Source organism: Mus caroli, chromosome 1, assembly GCF_900094665.2.
Source record: "Mus caroli chromosome 1, CAROLI_EIJ_v1.1, whole genome shotgun sequence".
Lineage (NCBI taxonomy): Eukaryota > Metazoa > Chordata > Mammalia > Rodentia > Muridae > Mus > Mus caroli.
The window spans coordinates 125,394,187-125,411,478 of NC_034570.1; the positions used below are offsets into that span (position 1 = coordinate 125,394,187).

General features: G+C 48.3%; 1 protein-coding gene across 7 annotated transcripts in view; it reads right to left on the minus strand.

Moving 5' to 3' along the window:
- Positions 1–13,865, minus strand: part of Atp2b4 (ATPase plasma membrane Ca2+ transporting 4) — a 96,922-nt gene extending 83,057 nt beyond the window's left edge. For all 7 annotated transcript variants that reach the window (XM_021168876.2, XM_029477607.1, XM_029477616.1 and 4 more), the window contains exon 1: positions 13,472–13,865. The gene's annotated coding sequence lies outside the window, so the exon portion shown is untranslated. The remainder of the gene's footprint in view (positions 1–13,471) is intronic.
- Between the last annotated feature and the right edge of the window lie 3,427 nt (positions 13,866–17,292).

A 17,292-nucleotide genomic window follows, 5' to 3' on the forward strand; every position in this document is an offset into this window, starting at 1 on the left:
GTGGAGCATGGAGGAGCACATGGAACACAGAGGAGCACATGGAGCACAGAGGAGCATGTGGAACACGCACAGAAACTCTCACAGACACCCAGCACTCTCCCATTTGCACAGTGTTCCTTGCCATACCTAATACAGCTGTCACAGCACTACAGGGAACATAAAGGAAGGTGGCATATATGTTTTCTAGAGGCCCAGTAAGTGTGTACAGCATGCACCATCTGAAACTAAATCTACTGCCTCTGCAAGGAGGGTGGAGGGACTAAAGTGCATGGGGAGGACTAGAAGAGAAACAGAAGGCTTCCTGTAAATGTATTGTTTTCTTCCCAGGTACCGTTTGGATCCTGTCTGGGTGTCCCAGTGATGTAGTATTTTTGCCTCTATCTAAGTAGAGGGTTCTAGATGCACACGGACATGGTAAAACCAAAAAAGCCTCTCTGAGCTTCGGGTCAGCCATCCTGGGCTCTTCCTGTATTCTAGATACCACTTTCCTACCCTCAACATAGTAACTGGCATATGGTTTGCACTCACTTCCTGTTTGTTCAATGAATGAGTACACAGGAAAGCAAATGAATGACAGATTGGTTCCATCTACGAAACCGTATTCACTGTCATGTTATGGTGACCCCCAAATCAGGAGGTCACAGGCTAATCTGGCTTAGTTAGCTGCCCTGGAAGAAGTAGAGATCCCATAGCGTCCATTCTGTACTTCCTCTAATCTCTCAGGGAGCCTGCACCAAGGAAAAGGCAGGCCTAGAGATACCCAGGCTGGAGACAGGAGGTTCTGCCCATCCCTTGCCATGACGGCTGCTTCCTCTCAAGATCAGTCTGCCCCTTCCAGCTCAGGGCTCCACTCCATACAGAGCTGTGAAGAACAGAGCCTGGCTCCATTAGCAGCTGTGTGGATGAGGGTGGTACTCCCAGGAGCACGGCTCTGCATTTCTCTAGTGCTAATGACCCTGACTATCAATAGCACAGGGCTCCATGGTTGTGAGCATCTTTCATCCAAAGTGCTCCTAACACATGATCTTCTAGATGAAGCAATCATTCTCTAGCTTATTGGAATGACTCCCTGTTATATGCAGAGAGACCCTGGGGTCAGGAAGGTTCAGTGATAAGCAGGGTCACCCGGCGATGACATGGCAGGGGTGTTGAGCACTCAGTGGCAGACTTGGTAGGGAAAGAACTGCATTTTGGCCCTGGCGTTGCTTCAGATGAGCCAGGTATCCTTGCTTAAGTCTCTGGGTTGTGTTTTCTCCTCTGACAAAGAGGGAAAATGAAATATTTCCTTAACTTCATCCACCTCACAGCCTCTGGTTCAGCAATCAAGCTGCTTCCTAGCCCCAAGCCAGTGACCCACCTCCCTGTACAAGGTCAGGCAGCTCCTGGAAGAGCGGATGCCAGCTGTATCTGTCTTCGCATCCTAACAGATGTCCTACGAGGGCTCCCCACAAAGAAGGCTGTAGTACAGACAGCAGGGAGGACATATCAAAATCATCCTAATGGTCCCAGCACCAGGGGAGCAGAGAGACAGCAGCTGCTGCTGAGGCCAGATGCCATCCTGCCTGTGACACCGGTGCTGGCTCAGACAAGGCTGGAGGCATGCCAGCGGGTGGGCACAGACAGCCTCCCTCACCTGCGGAAACATCTGACTCTCAGGCTCTCAGTATCTGCAGTCAGGACTCAGCCACACAGACCTCCCTCTGCCCAACTCCTACACCGTCCTTTCTACCCCCTCAGATCCTGTCTGGCAACTGCCTCCTGCAAGAATTATTTTCAGTTGAGACAGGTCTGGTGGCACAGGCCTGTGACCCCAGCTACTTCCTAGGCTTAGGCAGTAGGACCGAAAGTCCAAGACCAGCATGAGCTCCAGGACAATTTGGTCAAGTTAGTGAGACCCTGTCTCTAAGTAAAAGATGGGCGGGGGGCATACAGCTCCAGCAGTAGCATGCCTGCTGAGGCTCTACCTTCAATCTCTAGTATCACAAAATAAATCATTATTCAGGCATGGTGGCAAACACCTTTCATCCTAGCATGTGGGAGGCAGAGGCAGGAGGACAGCTGTGAGTTCTTAGCTAATCTGGGCTACCAAGTAAGTCCCAGCCTAGCCAGGGTCCTGTAAGTGTGTCCTCCTCTCTGCCATAGGTTAGGGCAAAGAGTAGCTTGCTTTTGTTCCCTTGAGGTTCCTTCCATCCTCAAACTGTCAAGGTGGCTACTAGGGACACAGGGACAGTCTTGTGAAGGTGGATGGCAATTTTTCTTCTCCATGGGCAACTGTTTTGGCCAGTTCTAGGAAGATTACTGTAAGAATTTCAATAGAAGTTTGGACAAAGACTTGGTCAACACACATACCACCTCCAGGGCCAAAAATCTGTACTGAGAAGAGAGGGAAGGCTGGCCTAACAAGTAGCAGCTTACCCAAATGTTGCTAACCCCACTAGCCCACAGCACCAACTATACAACCCCTGATATCCAACATTTAATACTAATATTTAGGAAACTACTTTCTGTAGGTCAAAGTGGTTGCATATTTGGTAATTTCCTATGATTCAATCTAATGGGTTTCTTGGGATTTGTGGCCCTTAGTAGGTCCTTGAAGACTTGGATTTCTCTACCTCTAATCGGTGTTGACAGTTCTTGACACAGCACAATCCTGGCTGGGTGTGGTGGATTGAATGAGAATGCCCCTCACAGGCTCACATACGTGAAGGCTTAGTCACTGGGGAGTGGAACTCTTGGATAGGCTTAGAAGAATTAGAAGTGTAGCCTTGTTGGAAGATTTGTATCTCTGGGGGTGGGCTTTGAGATTTCAAAAGCCCATGATAGGCCTATTTCTCTGTCTTTGCCTGAGGACCAGATGTAGCTCTTAGTTACTGACTAGCACCGTGTATGTCTACCATGTTCCCTGGCATGATGATAATGGACTAAGCCTATGAAACTGTATGCAAGCTCCCAAGGAGATGCTTTTTTTTTTTTGTTAAGAGTTGTCTTGGTGATGGTGTCTCTTCACAGCAATAGAATAGTGGCCAAGCCACTGGGAAGTATCAGTACTAAGTACTTGCTAACTGAAGTTCTGTAGGTGGGGAACCTATACCCTGTCATTATTTCTAACTCCAAGGGTGGCTGTAAAAAGGCAAAGCTTGCTTGGTTTCCCTTCTTCCTGTCATCTCAAGTAGGTGATGGGAGTTAGCTGCAGGCTGTAGCATCTGGATTCTGAAAGTCTACACTTGGTTTCATGGTCCAGTGAGGGGGAGGAAGGCTCAGGGAGATAGCTGCCTCAGTCAAGGTCATGCAGATAGCACGAGATCACTAGGCCTCTGACTCCTAATTCTGAGCTCTCCCGCAGGCTCAATGGCTCCTAGAACAAACCCCTCCCTGTCTGCCCATTTTCAGCTTCCTGGCTCCTTCTCCCTCAGGCTCCTGAAAAGACAGAAGAGGAGTTGATGGAAGGAGAGAGAGCCCTGAGTCACATTGGGCCTAGCCCAAGGTTTCCAGGGAAAGGAAGAAGAGCAGCCCCAGAAACTTCATCTCTCTAGAGCCAGGACCAGGCTGGAGAGGTGGGGGTGGCCTCGCTGTGATCTGGGCCATTGCCGGTGCAACCAAGTATAATGTCCCCAGCAAGGGAACATGTGGAAGGCCCTGCTTAGTGTTTAGGGCTTCATTGCTGTGAAGGGACAACATGATCAAGGCAACTCTTACAAAGCTCTTATAAAGGAAACCACTTCATCGGGGCTGGCTTACAGTTTTGGAGATTCAGTCCATTCTCATGGTGACATGCAGGCGGATATGGTGTTGAAGGAGCCAAGAGTTTTATGTCTTGATCCACAGGCAGCAGGCTCTGATTCCACTCTGGGCAGAGCTTGAGCATGAGTGTGTGCATGTGTGCGTGTGTGTGTGTGTGTGTGTGTGTGTATGAAGTCCGCCTACAGTGACACACTTCTTCCAACAAGGCCACACCTACTCCAACAAGGCCTTACTTCCTAATAGTGCCATTCCCTATGGGTCAAGCATTCAAACACATAAACCTATGGGTCATACTTATTCCAATCATCACACTTAGGCTAGCCACCAAGGCTCTGAGCAGACAGAGCAGTTCCCTCAAAATCACCTTATTAGAGGGTGTGAAGGGGTCAGAAGAGGTCAGCAACAACTTTGGGGCTGTAGGCATATTCCCCCTCTTACAACCTGTGACCTCCTCAAATGGTGAAGCCCCCAGTTCCTAGGCTTTCTCTAAGCCAAGGCACGGTGTCATCAGGCCTCCTGCGCACTGCTCAGCCCACTAGCCTACTCACTGGACACAGAAGTGAGGGAGGTAAGGGAAGTGACTGTGTGGGAAGACCCCTCTGGGTACTTAGGGAAGATGGAGGGAGGAGGCTAGGAATCTAGGAGCCCTTTCTGGGACTCAAGTCTCTCTCTATCTTAGACTGTTAAGTATATATAACCTGAAATATTGAAGGAGGAGGAGGAGGAGGAGGGGGAGGAGAGGAGGAGAAGGAAGGGGAGGAGGAAGAGGAGGAGGAAGAGGGGGGGAGGAGGAGGCGGACGACAACGACAACAACAACAATAACAACAAACCAACCACAAACCATACAACAACCAACTACAGACACTTCACTTGGAGTCAGCAATTGGTTTTGCCTTGTTTTCTTGTTGGAGTGAAGGTGGACTGAGGGTTCTGCATGTACTAAGGAAGGCAGATTTACCAACTTTTACCATTGTTTTCTCCTTTGGGGTGTATGTGCACGTGCACACACACATTTGTGCTGAACCACTTGAAAATGACATAAAACTACGGTGCCTTAAATATTTGTGCATAAAAAAGATACTATGGCATAAAGCCATATGGCCATTTTTACATCTAAAAATGTAATAGTAATTGCATATCACTTAATATCCAGACTAAAATATTCCCCATTGTCCCAAGATGGCTTTGCAATATACACCCCTCCCCATACAATTGAAATTTATACATTGGGGTTAGGGACATGGTTCAAGGATTAAGAGTACCGGGTGGTCTTACAGAAGACCTGAGTTTGATTTCCAGCACCTGCACAGTGGCTCACAGCTGCCTGTCACTCTGGTTTTAGGGGACCAGATACCCTCTTGTGACTTCCACAGGAACAAAGCAAACACACGATGAACACACATACATGCAAGTCTAAGCATCCATCCACTTAAAGTGAATAAAGATAGAAAATTAATAAGAATCGATTTATACAGTGGGCCAGTGAGATGGCTCAGTGGGTAAGGGTACTTGATACCAAATGACCAGAGTCTGATCCCTGATACCCATGTGGTATAAGGAGAAAAAGAACTCCCACAGCTTGCCCTCCGACCTCCACACACATGCAGAGACCTCCACACACTTCAGAGCACACATACACAGATACTAAATTTTTAAAATTTATAAAAAAATTAAAATGAAAGCTCATACATTTCTTATGACTCGGCTGTCTCTTTGGTTTCTTTCATTTTCTTATTTTAAAAGATTTGTGTTTTAAAAAAATCTTTGTGTATGTATGTGTACCTGTGTGAGTTCATGTGTGCCACACGCATATGAGTGCCCACAGAGGCCAGAGGTGTTGTCCTGGTGCTGAAGTTACAGGAGGTTGTAAGCCCTATGACATGGCTGTGGGGAACTGAACCTAGCCCCTTTACAGGAACAGGGAGCGGTGAGTACTCAGAACCAACTAACCACACCTCCAGCTTTTCTTTGTTTTCTTTTAATGGAAACTGGGTTTTACCTTCATCCTTTTCCTCTGTAGCAACAATGTTCTTTTCGTTTACTTTCTTATTTGTGTGTGGGCAGTCAGGACGACTTCAAGAAGTGGGTCTTTTCTCCCACCTATTTAGCGGCAGGCACCCTTCTGAGCCATCTTGACAGCCCCCAGCCCCCAATTTTTATATTTTACTGACTCCCCCCCCCCTTTTCGAGCCCAGGCTGTTGTTTTGCATGCCGCCCCTTTAGATGTCTTAGTCATCTCTTTGAAACTAGATCTGGCTAACCGGTTTTGACTAGATTACAGATTGTGGTAGAAATTCCTCTTGGAAGGCTTGGGGAAGTTTTCCCTTCTGGCAGGAGGGGGTCCCTGTCACTGTGAATGCTTGATTCCTTCCTAAGGTCACAAGGATATGGTCTTGCTAAAGATAGATTTTCTTCCCTCAGGTGAAGAGCAGTCTGTAAGGAGAGCGACTGTGCTGTGGACTGAATGCTTCTGGGTCCTGTCCCCCAAATTCACAGAAGTTAAATCCTGAAAGTGCTGGGATGAGCCCTCTGGAGGGCGGGAGCCTGGTGAATAGGGTGAGTGTCCTAAGAGACACAGGAGAGTGCCAAGGTCTCTGTCCCCGCCCTCCTCCTGAGGATAGAGAAGACCGTGGCCTAATCAGGAAGTGGCCCTTGTCTGACTCTAGGTTTGTCATTGTCTGATCTCAGATTTCTGACTTTCAGAAATGTGAAAAAGCAATTTCTGTGAAGCCAGTCACTCTGCAATGCATGCTGGGACCAACCTTTTATCTCATCATATGAGCCCCTCCCTGCTTAATAATTTTATCATCTATTAATGAGCCTGGTCTGAATCCGCTTATTGTTGGGGGAAATTCTGAAGGGAAGGGCAGGTTAGGAGTTATTGGCCAAGAGATACAAAGTTAGAAGAAATAAGTCTTTGTCATCTGTTGTCTAGTGTGGAGATTATAGTTAATTATAAGATATACTTCAAAACTGCTGAGAGAACCGAGTTTAAGTGCTCATACCTCAACATTGAAAAGATAAGTATGTGGCCCTGGACATGTTAATCATCTTAATATACTCATTCCATAGTATATATCAACATATCACATTGTTTATTCCATATATACTTATTTTTCAATTAAAAAATTCTAATTTAAGGGCTGGCATGATGACAGATAATTTAATTCCCAAAACTCAGGAAGCAGAGGCAGGTAGATTTTTGTGAATTTGAGGTCTACATAGTGAGCTTCAAACTAGCTAGGGCTATAAAGTGAGACCTTATTTCAAAAAAAGAAAAAAAAAATCAAATGTGAACAATTTTGTCCAGACTGGCCTTGAACTTACCAGACTGTGGTGGTGTGAATAGGAATGGCCTCTATAGACTCATATGTTTGAATGCTTGGTCCCCAGGAAATGGCACTATTAGAAGGTGTGGCCTTCTTGAAAAAAGGGTGTCTCTTCGGGTGGGCTTTGAGATCTTAGAGGCTTAAGCCAGGCCCAATGTGGCTGTCTCTTCCTGCTGTCTACTGAGCAGATGTAATGCTCTCAGCTCCTTCTCCAGTACCGTGTCTGCTGTATGCTTCCATGCTTCCTGCCATGAGGATAATGGACTGAACCTCTGATCTGTAAGCCAGCCCCAGTGAAATGTTTTCCACTATAAGAGCTGCTGTGGCCATGATGTCTATTCACAGCAATAGAAACCCTAACTAAGACACTAGCCTATTGTGTCGCAAGTAACTGAGATGGTAGGCATCCGCTACCAAGCCCAGCTAAATAGATAAATAAGCTTTTTAAAGCAAGTGTATTTATTGTGCCATAAGGGATTGAACCAGGGCCTGCCTGGTATATCCTAGGCAAGCACTCTACCATTAAGCTAAATTCCAACTGTTTTTTACATTTTTATTTGTAGACAGGGCCTTTCTATGTTACTGGACAGGCCTTCAACTTGTGATCCTCCTGCCTTGTCCAGTCTCAGACTTGATAACAGTCAAGTGATGCTGGCTTCTAATAGGGGAAGTGGTACCTAGAGATAAAAACCCAGGGGCTGACGAGATGGCTCAGCAGGTGAGGGCGCTTGCTGTTGAATCCCATCCTCAGACTCTACAATGTTGTTCTCTGACCACGCGCTCAGGTATGCACCCTTGCCACGCACATCTTGTACACACACATGCATGCAAGAAAAATACACAAGTAAGTAAAAATCCAGGCATGGATGTTGCTTTGGCTTTAAATGCAGACAAAGAAGCAAGGAATCCCACGCTCCTTCCCCTTCTCCATCCATGTTCTTCTCTGTCTCTTTCCACACTCAGACCCTGCCGTTTAGACAACTAAGTTCCGGGCATAGATCTTCATCTGCCCTATTGCAGATGGAGCAGGTTTCGATTCAGGATGATGACGGCATGGATAGCAGCAAATCTATGAAGTGTAGTCCAAAGCATCACTCAATTCTTAGATTAGGTAAGAATACAGAGTCGGAGCAGCGAGACTGAAAACTAGTTGAATTAGCCAGAGATAGTGGCACAAGCCTACAATTTCAGGACTTGGGAGGGTGAGGCAGGAGGAGTATTACAAGTTTAAGGCCAGCCTAACCTTGTTTCCAAAAAAGAAAAAAAGAAAAGAAAAAAAAGCCTTAAAATTGTTACTTAAATTAATCTTTGTAATGAAATTATTACTCATTAGTCAGTGTTTCTGTTGTAGTCAGATTTAGGTTTTTTATTTTTAAATCTAATTTAATTGTTGAAATATGTAAGTATTTTAATCAAAACTATCTGAAAAGGCGTAACCGAAGAAGTCTCACTCCCATCCTGTCATCTCATCTGCCTCCTATAGGAAACCATTTATTCTTTCTGATTTATTATTTGGGTACATGTGTATATATGCACACACACACACACACCTTTCTCTTTTTTGAGACAAGGTTTTCCTATGTATCCCAGGCTAGCCTCTAATTCACAGCACTCCTCTTCTTGCCTTAAGCTTGCAAGGTCTGGGACTATAAGCATACACCACCATAACCAGCTTTAATTACATTCTTATGAATGGGCAGAAAGATGGTTTCCATTACAAATGCACCTCCACTCACCTTACACACGCATCTTCCCTTATCTGTGGACAAGCATCTTTGGGATAAGACTCGGGCTCTGTGTGAATGCATGTGTAGCCTGTTGGATATTGCCAGCATCCCCTGTTCTGCTTTGCACTCCTGACACAGAGTTTACAAACTAGCCAGACCTCACAGTGAGTGCCCTGAGCTGAGCACTGGGAGCCCAGTCAGAATCCCGGACCTGTCTAGCGGTAAGCACACCTTCTCAGCCCCAGGGCGTGCCCTGGGCAATGGCAGAAAGGCAGGAAGAGGATGGCTTCACGGATGCCATTCCAGGCCATTTTCCCAAACTGTGTATGAAACTCTCCCAAATTCATGTGTGAAACTTGGTAAACCAGGAGAAAAGGGAGGAGTAAGTGAGCCGGTGGTGGGAGAGAGGGCGGAACCCAGGTCCTTCCCTGAGCAGAAGCCACTGGCTCTGACTCTAAGTAGGTCCATTCCTGCTTTTACACGTGCAAAGGAAATAAGTCAGTGGAACAAGAGCAGCTCGTGGTAGGAGAAGAGGAGACAAAGAGATGCTGGGAGAGGAAACAGAGTATAAGACGTTCTGCACAGCTCTCCTGGACTCTAACCCCAGGGCACGCTCACTTGTTTGCCCTGAGAAATGGGGAAACGATTTAGTCATTATGGAAAACATCACTCAGGTTCCTCGAGCTGGAGTTGAGCACTTGCTTGGCATGCAAGAGGCCATAGGTTCGATTCCCAGCACCGCACAAACAGAATTAGAAATGGAACCGCCATGCGACCCAGCAATCGCACTGCTAGGTATGCATGTGAAGGAAATGAAATCAACACAAAGACATCTGCTAGCTCTGTCTACTGCAGCACTATTCACAACAGGGAGGAGATCAAAGCAACCCGAGTACCCATCAGTTGATGGACTGGTAAAGAAAACAGGGCACGAATATACTAGAGTGTTCAGCCATGAAAGAACAGCAACCTGTCATTTGTATTTGCAACAACACAGAAGGGACTCGAGCCCCTCGTGTTAAGCGAAACCAGGCATGGCGAGACAGATACAGATGGCCCCGTGTGGAATCTTGAAAAGCTGATTTTACAGAGTTGAGATGGAATGGTGGTTGCCAGGTCTGGGGGGTGGAGAGGGAAGGATGAAGACAGGATGATGGACACCTCCTAGCTGAAGTTAGAGAGGAGTAAATAGGTTCTGTTGTTCTATTCGAATGATAGGACAGGAGAAAATGATAGTGTGCTGTTCACTTACAAGAAATCACCTTTGAATTGTTCTTTTCTTCCCCACCGCAAGGAAATGAGAAATAGTCTAGATCTAAATAGAACATAAATATGTACGATCCTGTGTCAATTTAGAACGACGAGTATACCATCTATTTTCTAGAGGGGGAAAAAAGTGGAGAAATGCTGTTAGTCCAGTAAGAACGCACCTAAGAGAGTACTTGCCCCACCCTATCCTCTTCATCCTACTTCTCTCCTGGAAAGGGGGATGGATGGATGAGAGGATCAGGCAATGGGCTGGGTGGGTGGCATCTCTGGGAGGCACTTGCAGGGAAGGAACACAGATGGCCTGGCAGATACCCTTCCAGGAAAGGGCAGGCTCAGGGTGGGGCCCATCACCTGTAAGGTAGTATCAAGTATGCTTCCTGGGCTCCCTGGCACCCCAAATAAACAAACTCTCCATCTCCTTTCCAAGTTCCGTAGATCTTAATGAGGGGTGGGGGGAGGGCTGGTCCTGAGGCCCAGAACACTGAATAAAGAGCAAAGGACCATGGGTACTGAGAGGAGTCAACTTAAGTAGTCTCAGCTGGCAGTCTGAGCTGCTGACAGGCAAGGCTGGGGAAGAGCTAGCCTAGGTACCCCTTCCTCTCTAGATCTTATAGAAACTGAGAGTGTGACTTAAGTCAGGCCTCTGCTGTTCCTGCTCAGGGACCTTACTCTACCCAGCAGCAAGCCTTGGGTAGATTCTGACTCTTTTAGTTGGGGGGGGGGTGCATGGGGGGGGCGGTGCGCTCACTTAGTACCTTCTTTCTGACTCTTCTGACATCAAAGACCATAGTTGTGTGACAAATTTGACTCAGCCACTCCTTCCTACTGTCTCAGTGGTGAGCAGGGTTCCCAGAGCAAGGAGAAGCTATAGAACAGAGGGCAAACCAGGGGCCCCTTCTGATACCTCACATGCAACTGATTCTCTGTATGCTAACACTCCACCCCTTGGGACTAGCAAGATGGACCTGCAGATAAGGTCTCCTCCCTCGAAGCCTCTCCTGACCTGAGTGTGGGTGCCCTGGACCCACATCGTACAGGAGAGAACACATTGTCCTCTGACCTCCAGATGCACCCTCCCTCCCAGATGTTTTTTACGAAATTAAGCTGCCCTTTTCTTCTCACAAGTGTTGACTGAGTGCCTCTGTATGTCTCAGCACTGTGCTAGAAGCTGGGAATGTAAGGGGTGAGACAAGCTAAGCTCCTTCAACTTGACCTTGGATCCAGGGACACAGAGATGGAAAATGGAAGGGGAAGGGAATGAGGGACCGGCAGGGACTGGAAGGCCAGAAGCCTCTACTCCTCCTAAGCCCTTTCTCCTGAGTGAGTACTCAGAGGCAGAACCAGGCAGGAGGGTGGAGCCAGCTGCTGACAGGCTGACAATAGGGCGGGCCACAGAGGCAGCTAGAGGTGAGGGGGACAGATTCTGCATCAATATTCCCAGCACAGCTGGGAGAGGTGGGGGCAACAGCTGGCCTGAAAAGCAGTGCCCTAGAGGCAGGACTCAAGGCCACTAGAGCAGGTGCCATAGTGTGCTTATCTAAGCAGGCATTTCAGAAAGCAGCCATCCTTGTCTACCAGTGTCTGCCCCCAGGGTTCTCTCCTCCCTTTCCTATAGAATAAGGACATCAATTCTTCCTGGGGGTGAAATACAATTAGGTTACAGTGGCAGAGAGGTACAGTTTGAGCCATCACCAAACACTCCAAATGAAGGCGTACTCTTGTGGCTTTCCTGGTTACCCTTTAAACTCTCCTAGCCTTTGTCTCTTTCCCAGGGTCTCTGCAAGGCTTTTTCTCATAACCCAGACAGGTAGCTGGCTTAGCTAGCCTGCCTGATTCATTGGGCCCTCTTCTGAAATCTCCCCTCTCCCCTAGGCCCCTTTCCATGCTGATCCCAGCCTGGAACAATCCTGGTCTTCTCCCTTCCAGATAAGGAGGACCCAGAGCAAGGGGGTGGGGGTGGGTTACAGGAAAGGGTCTCTAGTTAGGAAGAACCAGGAATAGGAGGAGCTCATGGGGAGGGGGAGAGCAGGTGGATCTGAAGACTCCCTGCCAGACACCCCAACTGGAGGAGGAGAGAGTTGGTCTGCAGAATAGAGACTTCTTTTCCCTCTCTTCAGTCCCCTTTCCCCTCTTGGTATCACAGTGACTGCCTGATCCTCCATCTGACGCAGAACCCACCCTCCCTGGCCAGCATATGCTGGCACAGGGTCTGGAGGGGATTGTGAGTCCTGTAGGAGTGCCCTGGAAGGAGGAGGCTCTAGCCAGGGCTGCTTGTCTCTGCTCCCAGGATTTATCGGGGAATGGGGGGGTGTCCTTCCATCTCTTCCACTCAGCTGGAAAAGAAGCAAGTAGGCACTCTTTCTAGGGTGGACCAGAGAGCAGGGTTCAACTCATCTTGGGGAAAGATGTCAAGTGGCCCCCAGGACCAAGACAGGGAGAGAGGAAAGGGTGGGAGGCAATCTCAGCCTTAATGATAACCTCTTCTGGGACCTGTTCAAGGACCCTCTCAAGGGTCAGAGGCCCAAGCCAACAAGCCCCACAGCCTGGGGCTTGAAACTAAAAACTTTTCGAGTCCCTTCTCCTGCATTCCCTATAGACGCAGAGATGTGTGGGGCGGTGCCCTCAGAGACACTCATACAGTTGGTTCTGGACGCTTACACTCACTCAAACAACAGCAGTGCGAGGGAACTCCCAGCTTTTTCCACAGCTAATTATAGACGTCAAAGTCTGAGGATGTTTTGTAAGCCGCAGAGAGAAACTGCTGAGGTTTCTATGCAAAGCCAAAGAAATTGAATTTGTGCACTCCTGGTTCCCACCCTCCAACTTCTCCTAGCCCATCTCCACCATGGCCCCAGGGTTCCCCCTCCCTGGCCCCCAAGGCCTTCCTTCCCGCTGAAGATTTATTTGGACCTGTTTAGTCCCCCATCTCTCTTTGGGGCTTTTGAGAAAGGGAACAGACGCGGAAAATATTTTTTTCCGCAACAGTTTTCCATTCTACGGCTGGTTCCCAAGCCAAGGGGGAGGGGGAGGGCAGGAGCAGGGAGGGAGGAGGTCGGCTGGAATAAATACTTCTTCCAAGAGCTTAATTTGGGTGCGAAATAGGCACTCCCTCCATCCCCCCCCCCCAATTCCACGATCCAGAGGAAAACGCAAAAAAAAAAAAAAAAATCACTTGTTTGATTACGCGATTCTTCGGAACCCAGGGAAGAAATATAATGTTGAAGAAATCATTCTCGGTCTCCCTACACACACACACACACACACACACACACACACACACACACACACCTCTCCCATTCTGACATTCCACCCCTCCCAGAATTTGCTAGTTTGAGAAGCCGTTGATAGGCAAGAAAGAAACAAAGTTTGCAAACCCGGAGCCAATTCATTCTCTTCAAGCCTACCTCTCTTTCTAGCAAAGATCCAGGTGTCTCCGAGCGGGACCGTCCCTCCGTGTTTCCATGGACCGAGTAGGGTGGGGTGGCCACCCACCGCTCTCCCCAGTGTGGCAAACCACCTAGTGATGCTGGCTTTGCGCTCTGGCCTTTCAGCTACAGCTGGGGGGAGTGGGCTGGGTCTTCTTCCCCAACCTTTCCACGCGAAGGACCGTCCCTGGGAGAAAATGGGTTCAGGGAGCTGGGCGGGTGTCTGATCTCGCTGTCTTCGGAGGGATGGACCCCCAAGAAGTTCGTGCCCCCACCCTACCCCCCAGCCTAGGACAGTCTCAACAGCAGAGCTGTCTTAAGAAAATGCTTGTCATGGCAACAGCTCCAGCTAACTCCGGCCAGACTGGGGCTCCCCAGCTCTCCCCCAGCAGAGCGGGAGGAGAAAGGGGCGGAGCGCGAGCCAGCGGGGGTGGGGCTTGGCGAAAGGCCAGAACATTGCTCAGCTCTTAAGGTGGCCCAAGTACAAGGCGCGGCGGGATGATGCTACATGTTCGGGTCTTAAGGCGGAATGGGGAATCCTCTATCTTCTTGGCTTTCCTCCTGCGCTGTTTCTTACTTGTTGACAGGAGCAGAGAGCAGGACTGTGTGTGGGTGGAGGTGGGAGTGGATGTGGGCAGCGGTCTTCAACCGTTGCTGTGTGGAGGGGAAATAAAGGAAGTGTCTGCAAGCCTTTCTGCTTCCTGCAGCATCTCCAGGTCTCTCAATCTCTGACTGAATTAGACCCAGGCCCCAGAAACCTGAGGAAGCTGTGGGCATTCGCCCTACTGACCCCGTCTGAACTGGGAGTTCACTGGCAGACTATTGCTCAGAGTGCCTCCACACCCTTTCACACACAGATCACAAACTGCTCTCTCTTGCCTGTGTACCCAACCAAAGGCATGGCCACAGGGCACAGACCAGCTTCTTGCCTATGTATTGGTTGCACACCCAAACTTTCGCATCTACAATATTGTTTCTAGTCGTCCTGGCAGTCTCATTACTTAGTCCTTATTTCATGGTTGGGGAACTTAAAAGATTGAGTGACTTGCCCAAAGTTAATCTGGTTAATGACAGCTAGGATTCAAGGGCAGGTCGGACCCATTCCAGTGCCCATGAGCTTTTCCTCCCCACTGTAGCACACTATGTCACACATTTCCATCCTAGACTGTATGCACTGAGACATCCATACCCACTTAGACATAGCCTATAAACTGTTAACCACACCCCCGAGCCACCCACCTGCCAGCATTGTGCAACAGTATCACCCATTGCTTTGGCATGGAACCTTATGCCTTTCAAGTACAAACATGCACCATCAGCTGGCTCACACAACAAACATATCTTCATTGACTGATACATTCCCACATCTACCTCAGCAGGCACACTCGCTCCTGTTTATATATATGCTTATGAAAAGCAGGCTAACGTAACCTCACAGGTCATAGTGGAGAAGGGGATTATCATAGCTTCAAACCTATTCCTAGAGCTTCAAAAAGGCCCCCACAGCTAAGCCAGGCATTATGGAGTACTCCTCCTAGCAGTCAGCAGGCTGAGGCAGGAGGACTGTTAAGAGTTTGAGGCCAGCTGGGCTACATGATGGCTACTGGACCAGCTATAACTACACAACAAATGAAATCGTGTCACCAACAAACAAGCAAACAAACACTGGCAACCAACGCCATATGTCACATCACACCTGTGCTTCTTTGTTCGTTCCTGCCCTCTGACACAGAAGCTAGAAGCTTGTGTGCGGGAAGAAAGAAAAGCTGTGAATAAGACCAGAAATCTTTTCCAACTTCCTGTAATCCCGTCCTTTTTTCTTCTTTTTCCTCTTCTTCTTTTTCTTTGTCTCCCTCTCCTCCTCCCCCTCCTCCCCCTCTTCCCCCTCCTCCTCCTTCTTCTAAAAGACTTTATTTTTTATTTATATGGATACACTGTAGCTATTTTCAGACACACACTAGAAGAGTGCATCCAATCTCATTACAGATAGTTGTGAGCCACCATGTGGTTGCTGGGATTTGAACTCAGGACCTCTGGAAGAGCAGTCAGTGCTCTTAACCTCTCCAGCACCCCCCCCCCCAACTTCTTAATGCTATTGACTTCATTTTGTCTGTTTTGTGTTTTGAGACTCATGTAGCCCAGGCTGGCCTCAAACTCATTATGTAGCTGAGCCTGACCTCCATCTTCCTATCTCTATTGCCTACTTACTGGGATCCTATGCACGTGTGGCCACACCTAACTGTTTCCCAATAACTGATCTACCTCCTATTTCTGAGCTAGGGAGAAGTTAAACAAGCAAAACTAAAGGAAATTATTTGGAGCAGCTTGGCTCAGAACTCAGGATTTCCTTTCTGTAGCCAAGATTATCTACCACCTGTCTAATGTGGAAACAAGATCCAGAATAAGCCCCTGCCTGCAATGGTGCCTTTCTTCCTTAGTCAGGCCCAGTCACAAGCCCACCCCATCAAGGTAAGGAGAGATTTGCTCTGCGGAAAGCAAGCAAGCATTACTTCCTATGACATCCCCCTAGGGTTTTAGCTCTTTCCCTTGAGGCACTTAGAAGACACTAAAGGTGACATTGTTTTCATATGTCCCCATACCTCCAACACCTCTGGTCTCCCTCCTGTTCCTAGGCATTCCACTGGAAGACAGGAGGGTGCCTCTGCAGTAAGCCATACCAGAATGTCAACTCCAGGAGCTCCTGTCAGTCATCAGTCATTGGGTAGACTGGAAAGGAGAGGGAGGGGAGACAACTGGACAGACTCAGAGCTAATAGCTTGTCAGGTTCCCTGCTGGATGGCAGCAGTGTGACATTTTAGTGCTCAAGTGAGTGTCAGCTGCATCTTTATCATGAGAAAGCTGGTCTCTTTAAATGTATGTGAGGATTTTTCCAGCTTTCGGCCATGGTAGAAGTGGAGGCATTGCCTAACTGGTAAACTTGTCTTGGGGGAATATCAGTTTAGAGCGGATGTGTGATCCTACTAAAGGAGTACTTTGGCTGCCTGGCCGATGGGGGCCACAGCTGATACCTCATCATAGATTGCTAGGATGTGAAAAGCAAGACCCTCTCCTAAAGCTCTCTGGGCTGCAAGGCTGTGGGCTCCATGGTGGTGGGGTTGTTGCTAGGCAGAGAGGCTCTGCTGTCCCATTCCAGGCTGGCAGGCCAAGATGCTGACTGATATCTATAGGAGGCATAGGTCGTTCTTCTCTTGAAGTAGTGTTCTCTCTTGGCTGTGCTTGTGGGCTGAGAGAAGAGGATCCTTCCCCCCATGCCCCCCAACCCCCACCCTTTTCCCCCACTTCTTTTCCAGGTGGTTCTAGAGGAGAGAGACCCCAGCCTGAATTCTATAACCGACCTAGCCACTGAAGGCTGTGTTTTCCAGAAACCTAGAAACTTGGGTGTCTGGTTTCTTCAGGCTACAGGTTTGAGGTCTAGAATGGGTAAAAATAAATCTATCCATAAAAATAACCACTATGTGTGGGAAAGTAGAGTTGTCTCTCTGGGGCAAGGGGTGGGGCCATGCTCGTCATGTTCATAGCCAGGCTGTCCTCATCCCTCAGCTGAAGAGAATGTAGCTCTCATCCTAGGGTTCACAGGATGTTACTCTTCCTCTTGAGAGCTGCCCCCCCTCCCCATTTCCCTCATATGCAGACTGTATCATTCCTATTTGGGTATGTATGGTAACTATCCTCCTACACTGAGGTCCAGGATTATTCTTCTTCTTCTTCTTCTTCTTCTTCTTCTTCTTCTTCTTCTTCTTCTTCTTCTTCTTCTTCTTCTTCTTCTTCTTCTTCTTCCT